General features: G+C 45.5%; 1 protein-coding gene across 2 annotated transcripts in view; it reads right to left on the bottom strand.

Moving 5' to 3' along the window:
* SLCO3A1 (solute carrier organic anion transporter family member 3A1) overlaps positions 1-12,375 on the bottom strand; it is a 154,703-nt gene that overhangs the window by 111,100 nt on the left and 31,228 nt on the right. The window lies entirely within an intron of this gene.

The following is a 12,375-nucleotide window of genomic DNA, read 5'->3' as shown; positions in this document are numbered from 1 at the left end:
GGAGGTTTTCCAGTTAATAAAACGGCCATATGGGGCATTAAAAAACAAAACCAAAAACCAAAAGCATTTCCTTCCTTTGCCACCTCCAGTGTCAAAAATCCCTCCAAAAAATGCCAGCCAAAAAGTAAAGCAGAGGTCAGTGGTACTCCTGAAATTCAAAAGTGTCTTTTTTTTTTTTTATGAGCTTTTTACTCAATGCAAGTGTTACCAGCACCTTTGATCAGTGTGTTATGGGCAGAAGACAAGTAAGGATGGGTTGGAGGCAGCAATTAGCATCTTCAGTAAACACTAGGATCTCTTTGGGAACAAGGCTCCTAGCACACTCGCTTCCCCTCCTGACACCACCCACACCCACCATCAAAACACACTGTTTATTCACAAAACAAGCTTGCTTTGCAAGAAAATGGAGACCACGTGTGTCCCGTGGTCTAGGAGGCAGCACACAGCAATGCCCTTGAGAATCACCCAACAATTGTGATCCAGAAAGGCAACATTTAGCCCAGATTCTATTTAGACACCTAATTCCCATGGTTATCGATTAAAATAAAGAGCCTGAATTTTAATAGAAATTAACGAGCCTTTTGATGTGAGGATCCAGGCTTCTGTAGACTTAATGGAGATGGCCCATACCATGTTTCTCCTATACCGGCTCAGCTCCCATCTGAACTCTAGTTGCTTCAAAACCTGCCCCCACCCAGCCTTAACATGCTGCTGCTCACCTCTACCTCCCCACTAGCTCCACCTCCCCACTTCACCTTACTTTTGCCAACATCCTTATTCTTGCCTTTGCTGAACACAGCCTTCGCTCATGAAGATTTCCCAAATCCTTACCCCAGCCTAAGTCACCTCCAACAGCTCCCTAGTGCACTGTAGATTCAATTTCAAATTGCCTTCCTGGGCTGCAATATGCAGCAAGGACTTTCTCGAGCATATCCTATCCAGCGCTACACCTCCTTGCTTGTCTCCTCCTCCGTCTGCTCCTCCAGCTCAGCTCTAGAATTTACTACCCCTCCAGGGCTAATAAAGCCCAAACTTGCTGATTTTAAGGCACAGAGTAAGTCTCATCTGTTTACTCAGAGCTGGAATATCACAGGACAGCGAGTCTAATTTATTCAGTAAGCTTCGCTCGAGCTGCTTAGTCTCCACATTACCACAGTTTTGGGGGGTGCAGAATGTGAGACAAACTCAACGAGCTACACATGGGAGCATTTTATACAGTAACACTGGAGAGCAGCACAGCTTCATTTTCACTTCTCTTGTTTATCTGAATTTTTCACTTCAGCAGGTCTTTTTATGCATCAGCAAAACCCATTTAAGACTACATTTTTCACTTAATGGGATGGCCTGCCCTAATCTTTGCCAGCTGCACAAACCTGTGCTTTATCCCCCCTGCTCCAGTGCACTTTCTTACCAGTCCAAGGAGCTACCGGAGCACTCCTATCAGTGGGATGTGGCAAGGCCAGGGTGATGGCATGACTACCATCTCCGGCAGCAACGAGATTTTTGACAGGCAGCTACCATATCTTCAGTCCAGGAGAACACTTTTGTTCCCCCTTCACCAGCTTCATAGCCTTAAAGCCCAAATCCTAAGCATCCAAACAAGAAAGTAACAGACTTGGGGAGAAAAAATGTGCAACCTAACTAGGTGATAAGAAAAGCCACAGGGGACTGTGGAATTCACTGCCATTTCTATTGTGCAGACCATAAACATAAGTAAACTTCAAAAGTGACTGGACAAGCCCAGGCGCACGTCCCCTGTGCTGGTGGCTCCTGGAAGTGGGTTATGGAGCAGTGTGGAGTCTGACTGTCCTCAACCTGCTTCTTGCACCTCACTGACCACTATGCAAAGACCGTGTTGGACTCAGTTTAATCATCCAACTCTTAAGAGACAAATTAACCATAGTTAGCAGAGGTGGAGAAGGCTAGTGCTAGCAGACAAGAAGCCAGGACCATTAACCCCTCTGACACTGAAAAGGAAGGAATGTCTGCACCCATGGAAGATACATTGTTTTGCAGCAATGCAGTGAAATGTTTTAAGTCTCAGAGCAATTGCAATGCACTGGTGTCAGAATTCCTGGGGTCTATTCTCACGCTCCTGCTAACTTCTTTTATAACCCTGGAGACTTTGCTGGAGTAAGAGTATTTGTTTAACCCATGCTTAACTTGAGTTTTGCTACTACTTATAAATCAAGTACCTCCAGAATGCTAAGCCCTAATGAGGTGTGATATCCAATTACAGAAGAGACCAGGTTCGCATGTGATACATAATTCTCACAAACACAGGAAGGGAAGCAAGGTTTGGAGAGACAAGAAGTGTATTTCACCAGATCAAGTGACAGCTGGGAAACAAAAAGTAAATCCTTAAGTATAAGTAGTCACACTGGTCTGAACAAGATTCACCAAGCATGAACATGTGTGTTTTCCAGCTGTCTCCGCTGATCAAATAGAAGGTGTTATCTCTCCCTACAAACCTTTTACCCTCTGGCATCTGTGGAAAACTCTGCACAGCTTACAGAGAACTACTGCAAATAGTTTAGTTTCTGCAATGCTGCTTCTTGCACAGTCTACAAACACAGCATGCTTGTCTACCAGCAGTACCAGAACAGCATGCTTTTACAAAGGACATAAATGAAGATATCCATTGACATAAAACAAAAGTGCAGTAAAACATCTTTACACTTGCATTGCAGGAATGGGAGTTTTTATGTAAAATGCGGAGGGGGAGTATTGACCACCTCCCCCCCACCATGAGTGCCCCAAATGAACAGAATGCTGAGGCAACCCACAGCTGAGGACAGTGATGTCCTCACCACCCCTCTCAGTCCCCCCAGCACAGAGTTTATAACTCTGCAGAGGGAAAGCTTTCTCTAACAAGTGTTCTTTTGATGATCAGTCTGATTGAATTAGGACATCCATATGTTGTTAGCTGATGGCTAACAAGATACAGGTGGTCTTTCATCACAAGGGTAATTGGTCTCTGCAGCAATGACTAATACAGCAAAGTTGTCCCAGTTGTCTTTTTTTCCTCCCCTAATATTATTTCTTTCCAACTCTAATAAGCAGTATCACTGTCTTGTACAAACAGTTACAGCTGGAATGGTTTGTCCAACACTGAGGATAGGAATGTACAGAAAACCACAGTGAAAAAGCGAGGTTAGCAGAGGGAGACAGTGAGGAAAGAAGTGGTGCACGGTGTATCTTGCTCTTCTACCTGTTTGAACTCCTGAATTTCTGCTATTGCTTTGATCTGCTGCCTTTGGCCAGATCCTGCACCTTGTAACAGAGGCAGTCTTGTTTAGCTGCAGCGAAGTGCTCTGAGGTATTAAGTCAAAGAGCAACGTGACATGTTGTTAACATCCATCAGAGAACCTATTTAAATCCTCACGTTAATTGGTTAATAAAGGGCCAAATTTGGATAGCGTCCTCCAGACAAAATCCCTATTACTGAAATCAAAAGGGGACTTAGAGAGACCAGGCCTCCCTCTAAGGAAAAGCCAAATACCTCATTAGCAGCACAGTTAATGAAATGGCTGTACCTTGGCCAAAAGAAATCTGAAAAAAGACTCTCCAAGTGCTTTCAATAGACCAAAGTTCGAAGGAGCAATTTCGAGACCAAACCCCAACCGCTGAGAAGGCAAAGCCAGAAGGATTTGTCCAAAGCCAAGGGGAAAGCTCCTAGCTGAATAACCCCAGACGAACCAAGCACAGGCCTTCTGCAGCCCTTCTCCGGCAGCGTGGGCACCCCCAGCCTCCTCCTCCCCACGCCTGACCGCAAGGTCTGCAGCGTGCAGCACTCGCGTGGCGTGCGGTGCTCCCCAGCCATGCTCTGCATGCACTCAGCTGCCACCATAGCCCTGCAGATTGTTTTTTGTGTGGGCAGCGTGGAGGCAAAGAGAGGTCAAAAAGCCTCAGGTTTACCCCCAGGGTGAACCAAACCCTATACGTGAAAGGGGAACATCATTTTTGCCCTGTACCTTTCTCTGACAGACCTTCAGAGATGCAGCTCATGGCCAATTTCATCTTTCTCAAGCTCAGTTTAGGTCCTTGACTCAGCATTTTCCTTGTGGCAGCAGAGCTGGTTTGGAAGACGCAGGTGACTGACGGCTGTGAAGTGACAGGTTAGTCAGTGGGGAAACACCTTGGCACCACCGCAGCGGCGGCTCTTCCGCCAGCAGTGTGGACAGGGTTCCAAAATAAGCAGGCAGATCTTCAGTAGGTTAAATCCCAGCACCAGGCCCCTGGTGACAAGTATGCCAGATACAAGGTTTCAGTTTGTCACTGAGCCCCCGCATACACTACCTTCCTTCCCCCTGAGCCCACGCACCACACCAGGAAGGGCTCCCGCTCCACTGGCTCTTCTTATGGCTTATAAGGTGACCAAGAAGCACATCAAGGCATTTTATGTCTGTTTTGCAAGGTACCCACCACTTGGGGCCTCACTTCTTCCTCCCAGCTAGTCCATCGGGGTAATCAGCCACTTGCGAGTTATTGAGACCACACCAATGTCTCCACAGCAGCTCTGCCCCGGGCGTCACAAAACAGGTACTATTGGGCTGTCCCACACCTTTGATTCACGTCACAGCTGTTCTTCTGGTGTTAACGCCATTAGTTTTTAATTACTTAGGTTCATACACTGAACCTGTCACATTGGTCAGGAACCTGTTGGATGTCTCATGCCAGTTACACACACAGCCTTGAGGAAAGTCTCATCCAGGGCCTGATCGGCCATCACTCTATTGATGTCCCTCACAGCCTCTGGAAAAAGCTCTTCCTGCCCTGTTCCCCACAGCCCTGAAGGAGCTCTGCCCTTTCAGCTGCTGCGCTGGGGAGCGACCTGCGCGGAGCTGCCAAGGCATGGCACAGCAGTCATGATAAAAACGCAGCTTAACAGCAGCTTTGGCAGCTGAGCACTGCCAGGCCCCATGTGTCAACAGACCCGTACGTTTGTGCTGTGGCACTGCTCGGGACTTCGCAAACGCAAACACTTTTAAGGATGTTACTCAAATAGCACCTATCTGGCACCCAAAGGGTGTGAACATCAGCAGGCCCGGCACCCAGCTCAAACCTGCAGCAGCCTCTCCAAAGGGAAAAAAAAAAAAAAAAGAAAAAAAAAAAATTGGTCAAGCACCTCACCCAGCAAGAGAAGAGGCAGTTGTGAAAGAGTGAAAGCAGGAGCTTTTGTGAAAGAGTTTTGCTTTCTCCTATACACTCATACAAACACCTTGTCCTGCAGATAACCACGGGTGGAGAGGTATACAGCCAGGCCAGCCAGCTTTCCCTGCAGCTCACAACATGGCAGACATCAAGAGCAGCAGCGACAGGGGTCTGAAGCCCTGCTGGCATTGGGCAGGATGTGTGTGTCAGGCTATACAATAAAGCAGTAACTACTTGCAACTTCAAGGCAGTGATTATCTTTTAACACTACTTCTGGTCACTGCCCTTTGTTGCAAGGTTACAGTGGCACAGCAAAATTCATGAAAGCTGCCTCTTGCTCACTTGGCTGAGGATGAGTAGGATAATCATTTCTGACAAGTCCTAAAATATCCTCCATACCAAATTCTTTGTTTGGGTAGGAGGAGAGGACAACACAAGCCTCAGTATTGGGCAACAAGACTTTTGCCACTGCTTTGAGGCCAGTGCCCTGATTCATGCTGGCAAAGGGGCAGATCCTGTGCCTTGTCCCACAATGGGAAGGCACATGCTAAACACAGCTCCAAGTGTCCTCAGTGCCAGCCTGTAAACTGGGACCAAAACATCTGGAGGCTTCTTATGTGCAATGAGTTGGGGAGTCTCAGTCAAATGCCCAGGAGAAGGGCCAAGACTGACAGCACACACCAGAGCTCACTGCCACTTGCGCCATCGAGGAGGTACAATACAGCCTTCAGCTCTTGACATGGGCAACTCAGCACCTTCCAATCTATTTAATTAATTTTATGAACCTTAGGACTAATATGTACTGTCCTCTGCATATCTGACATTTAAATGACAAGGGCACTGCTTTAAAGAGGCTGCCCCAGGAACGATGTACCTCACTAGGCTCTCCCAGGTGATGACTGTTTTAAATACACTACAGAAAGAAACCAACATGCTCAAAAAACAAAGGGATCTTTACAAGACACCAGAGTCAGCAAATCCCAATTAAGCCAAAAATCAGCTGCAAAGTACACAGAGAGCACAGAGTAACATGGTAACAGCTCCCACCCTCAATATGCTCTCACACAAAGTCATTTGTGTTGGACTCAAGCTTTATTTACTCAGCTCATAACAAAAAAGCTATTAGCAGAAGGTTAAGGTAACTGGAGCAATTGCTATAAAATAATGGAGCCCATAGCAGTTACGACTTTGTGCATACATACATTTAATTGAATAAATACATCCATTCAGCTACTGCCTATCACAACTCAGCCTTCCTGCCTGCAGTGGGGAAGGTTATTCCCATTAATTGATTATTGTTACTGCTCTAATACACCCTACACACTTGTTTACGTTTCCATTTAATTTTCCAGGATATTACCACTGGCACTGTAAAAGGGGACATGTGTAACCGAGCCAGCCCCGCTGACACACAGCAAATGAGAACACAGATCTTTCCCCAAAGGGGAGTAATTACAAAAGGCTGCAGGTTATCAATGGATCAGTGGGTTAGGCCAACACAGTTAATACCGGTATATCCGCATGAAGCCATGCGATTTAATCTGATCACAGTTAGTCCACAGGGAAGACAACCCAGTGAATCTGATGCAAAGACACCTTTCAATAATGAGCAGGCATCAACAGCACTCATGCTGGCAACAGCACTCCTTTTAGTTTAGTGTTAATACTGTGTCTTTCTCAACCCCTTGGAGACTGTGGCAGAAAGGCTCGGCTCTCCAGATCACCCATAGGAGGATGCTTTTACCAAACAAAACAATTACCAAATTCCATCAAGTCTTCAGGCTAAAAATATTACATACCTATAAAATTGCATATACCAGCAAGGAGAAAAGCAATTCTCTGGACCAAGTGCTCATGCTCTGCAAGCGCGTCTGCCCACATGGAAGTGGACAAACTCACCAAGCAGCTTGTGGGTATTGAGCGGGCACACAGAGGAAATACAGCAGATAGGAAGTCAGCTAAGATCCACTACATAAGACCTAGTAGAAACAGGCTTTAAAAGAAAAAGAGTTAAGGAAAGCACAAGGCTGGCAGAGCCTTAAGTGAGTGAGCTCAGAGAAGCATGTTCCAGCAAGAAGGGCTAATGTGAATAAAGTACCTGTGCTGTTTGCAGACCACACAAGGAAGGAATACAGCTAGGTGGGAAAGGCTGTGAGGAGTGGAAGGGATAAGCAGAGCTGTACAGACCTCTCAAGTGGGTCCTAAAGACCTTCCAATCAATATGCACCAATGGAGGGCCTTAAAATGCTGGTGATACGACTTGTATGCTATAAACAAAAAATTATTCTGCTTGCTATGGTTTAGGCATGTAGGTTCAAACACACACTTCAAGAAATTTTGGAGAAATTCAGAAAGGGCAAGACTGAGCAAAATGCATTTGTTGTCCACGCAAGAGACTTTTCAGCAGTTAGAGGCAAAACTAGCAAGCAGCTATTGGAAACCTAAGTGAATTTCTTGACGGGGGGGGGGGGGGGGGGGGGGCAGAATTCACAGAACGAAAAAAATACAGAATTGGGAAGGGACAAAACCAATGCCCATCTCAACACATTTTTGTGGGTACCCACTAACTTCACACAGAACCTATCATGCTGTAGATATCACGCTATGTAAAGAAAAGAATAGATTTCCAGCCTGAAAGCCAAACATCTGTAAAATCTGCTCTTTCAGTTCCAAAATATTCACGTTTCTCAGAATTACGTGGTGTCCCCGAGGAAACAGAATTCCAAAAGCTTCAAGAAAAGGGAGACATTTACGATTATGAAAGATGCTGTCACTGACTGCCCATTCTATAGTCCTTCAAATACAGTAAGTTACATACAAGAATACTGGTTAGACAATGGGGGTACATCCTGCGAAGGGCTGGGGTTTTCAACTCTCCAATTTTTATGGCTTTTTCTTTAATAGCATTGAACACATTTTCCCTTTTTTTTAATAAAATCAGAAACGCCATGTCCTTTTTAAATTTTTTTTTTTTTTAGTATTTATTGTTGAAACCTAATGTACATAATATCAGATACCTCATGAAGTTCATGTGAGCCTCATGAAGTTCAACAAGGCCAAGTGCAAGGTCCTGCACATAGGTCAGGGCAATCCCAAGCACAGATACAGCCTGGGCGATGAGTGGATTAACAGCAGCCCTGAGGAGAGGGACTTGGGGGTATTAGTGGAAGAAAAACTAAACATGAGCCAGCAATGCATGCGTTTGCAGCCCAGAAAGCCAATTGCATCCTGGGCTGCATCAAAAGAAGTGTGGCCAGCAGGTCAAGGGAGGTGATTGTCCCCCTCTACTCTGCTCTCGTGGGACCCCACCTGAAGTACTGCGTTCAGCTCTGGGGCCCCCAACATAGGAAGGACATGGACCTGTTGGAGCAAGTCCAGAGGAGGGTCATGAAGGTGATCAGAGGGCTGGAGCACCTCTCCTACGAGGAAGGGGTGAGAGAGCTGGGGTTTCATCCTGGAGAAGAGAAGGCTCTGGGGAGACCTTATAGCAGCCTTCCAGTACCTAAAGGGGGGCTGCAGGGAAGATGGTGAGGGACTCTTTAACAGAGAGTGTAGTGCTAGGACGAGGGTGTAAAGGTTTTAAACTGAAAGAGGGTAGATTTAGATTAGATATTAGGAAGAAGTTCTTTACTGTGAGGGTGGTGAGGCAGTGGAACAGGTTGCCCAGAGAAGTTGTGGATGCCTGTCATGGTTTAACCCCAGCCAGCAACTAAGCACCATGCAGCCGCTCACTCACTCCCCCCCCACCCAGCGGGATGGGGGAGAAAATCAGGAAAAAAAGTAAAACTCATGGGTTGAGATAAGAATAGTTTAATAGAACAGAAAAGAAGAAACTAATAACGATAATGATAACACTAATAAAATGACAACAGTAATAATAAAAGGATTGGAATGTACAAATGATGCGCAGTGCAATTGCTCACCACCCGCCGATCAACACCCAGTTAGTCCCTGAGCAGCGATCCCCTTCCCCCACTCCCCCCAGTTTATATACTAGATGTGACATCACACGGTATGGAATACCCCGTTGGCCACTTTGGGTCAGCTGCCCTGGCTGTGTCCTGTGCCAACTTCTTGTGCCCCTCCAGCTTTCTCACTGGCTGGGCATGGGAAGCTGAAAAATCCTTGACTTTAGACTAAACATTACTTAGCAACAACTGAAAACATCAGTGTTACCAACATTCTTCTCCTACTGAACTCAAAACACAGCACTGTACCAGCTACTAGGAAGACAATTAACTCTATCCCAGCTGAAACCAGGACAATGCCCCATCCCTGGAATATTCAAGGCCAGGCTGGATGGGGCTTTGAGCAACCTGGCCTAGTGGAAGGTGTCCCTGCCCATGGCAGGGGGTTGGAACTGGATGATCTTTAAGGTCCCTTCCAACCCAAACCATTCTACAATCCTATGAAGACACACAGTAGATGAATGGTTTCAAAACTCACAGAAGCTGCTTAGCTTACCAACATGAGCTTCCTAATAGAAACCCAAGTACTATTTCTTCGTATTGCCACACACAAAATGTTGACTCAAACTCTGACGATTTCAGCATCTTATGCTGATAACTTGCTATTAACTCACCGCTACAGATACTCTCAGATTTAATTCTTGTCAGTCAAGAAAATGCTTCTGCTTCTCCAAAACACAATGGCTGCTGTCATTTTGACTGACGTAAGCTACCATAAGTGATTTTTCAAATGGACAAATTTATCCCTGGAGACAGCAAGATTCCAACTAGGGCATGTTTGTCTTCCTTTGCAACAAATCTGGAGTTGGTGCTTAAAGCAAGCAAGAAAGCACCAGAAGCAAGAGTGAGCATTTCTCTATGACTGTCATCACAAAACAAAAAGTGCTTCCACACATTCCATGTAAAATAACCCGACACCGCTGCAAAGGTCAAAGTCAGCAGTGACAACGCAGGGTCTTGTCCCCCTTACTGGGTTAGTCCCATCTGGGCAGATGTGGACAGAGAACACCATCCTGTCAAGTTCTCCTCTTACACCAAGGGTGACAGCTGGAACAACCATATGATAAACCAAAATACACACAGAAAAGGCCAGACAGAAGCCTGGGAGATGAGACAGAAGAAAGCAGCTAAACAGACAGGTCCAGCAGTGCTGAGTTTTCTATTTTTCCATTCCTCCGCCCTGCCATGAAGCAGGCCAAGAACAGCTCTATGGCCCTGAGCACACTGTGCTCAGGCACACCCTTGCACTACCAATAACTCAGGAGCGCTCATCACTCCTCATCACTTACTCCCTTGACTCAAGACTTGCCCCTTCTGGGATTTCCTTGAAGTAATTCTTCCCATTACAGCAGTTTCTGCAAGTCAGCAAGGGGTCTGAGTTATGGGTTCTGAATGTGTGGGGTATGTGTCTATGAAGTTAAACAGTAAGACAGCTTCAGCAAACTTAAATAGCATTAAAGATCAACACAGCATTCTTCTGAATGAGCCACACAATCTGGCAGTGCTCCCTCTAACATCAATATCAATTTCCTCCATCAACAGGAGACAGAATAATAGCAACTTCCTCTATATAATGCAACCCTTAATTGTGCCAGATCAAATACTGGCTCCCAGAGGCTATTCATTCTGCTCTATAGGCAACCATGTCCTAGACAAGATGCAACAACTTTTATCTGCAAATGTTAAATGCTACAGGAAGCCCAGAAAGTGTGTATGGAGACTGCTAATAACATTAATCTACCACATCACTGCACTGGCTCTAACTGAACACGCAAACCACTGCTGAGAGCAACGTGGGTGCTCCAGTGACCAGAAAATACTTGCAAGCTCTTGCTCATCCAAGAGGCAGCAAATCCATACAACCACTGTCAGATCTGGGTTCCGCCCCCACCCCCACCCCCGTATCAGCTCCATGACTGCTCTGATCCCCCTCCTAATGACAAAGTCTTCATTGATTTCAACAGAACTCAGCAAGACCTAGCAGAAAATGAACTAAAGAGGGAAATGTCAAGTGAGTCATTAGCGGGTAGAGAAGGAAACTGTGTAGTAAGTAGTCTTCAACATACTTTTCCTCCTTAAAAATAAATGATGCCACAAATCGAGGGAATCCTTTGACATTAGTGAAGCTGCAGCAATAACAAGCCTTGCACAGTCTGCAGGAGTGAGGAATTCCTCCACTCAAAGGGGTTACTTATGGCCAGATGCCAATAAATACACAGGTAAAATTAACCTGCTTGTTTGGAAACTTCTAGATGGGAGTTCAGATCTTAAATACAAGAGCAGACCCAAACAGAGAGAAGCAAGCAAACCAGCAGCAAACCAGAAGATTTTTTCCTAACTTCAAAAAGCTAAGAAAATGCCTTTATTTTTTCATCTTTTGGCTGCTATTGCCAACATTACGACCTTTGTGTTGAGCAGGCGCTCGGATGTTGAAATGGGAGGAGAACGTATTTCCCATCATTAGCAGGAGCAGGCATGGTCCCGCTATCTTTCTAACTCTGTTACAGCACAAATGTGTTTTCTTTTGAACATCCTTTGGTGCATACTTCCATGCACGCATCTTTTTGATTTGATTTGCCCTCAGTTACCACAACACAGCCCTCTTTGCTAGGGCTGGTTACTACAGCAACAGAATCTGTTTGAGTTTGGTAGCAACACATTGCAGCCATCAAAAAAATCTGCTATTAGCTTAAGAAACATGAAACTACATGTCAGCAGCCCATGCCACAAAGATATCTTTCTGTAATATCTCACCCCTGTCTCTCTAATTATGAAACTCTATGAATCCTCACCTCCTTAGCAGAGCACAAGCCTGAGCAACCTCTGCTTTCAAAGGATGCACAACAGAGGTGCACTGCCCACCATCTCCTGTGTGCCTGTCACTGCAGAGAAACCACGAGCCAGATTTGACGGACTTCATGGCCAGAAATATATTATATTCCACAGATGCTATTACTTGCACTAGCAGTTAAAGCCAAAGTTTCACTTTAAATTCCATATGGTATCACATCTGCATTCTTCTGCACACATGTATTAGTACTAATACAAAAAGAACGGTTGGCGGCAGGGGGGGACACGTGGGACGACACGTTCTTGGGGTTGGGGTTTTTTTTGTTCTGTTTTTTTGAAACTAGAGGAGTCTTCCTGTATTGTCATTTCACTGCAAAGAGACAGTATTAGATATTATATTAAGTTACTCCACTGAACTCTTGTACAACTCAGAAAGAAGGAAAACAACTCTCAGTGCACAGAG

This window comes from Aquila chrysaetos, chromosome 5, assembly GCF_900496995.4.
Source record: "Aquila chrysaetos chrysaetos chromosome 5, bAquChr1.4, whole genome shotgun sequence".
NCBI lineage: Eukaryota > Metazoa > Chordata > Aves > Accipitriformes > Accipitridae > Aquila > Aquila chrysaetos.
Note: the sequence above shows the minus strand (reverse complement) of the source record. Positions and strands in the feature narration are given on the sequence as shown.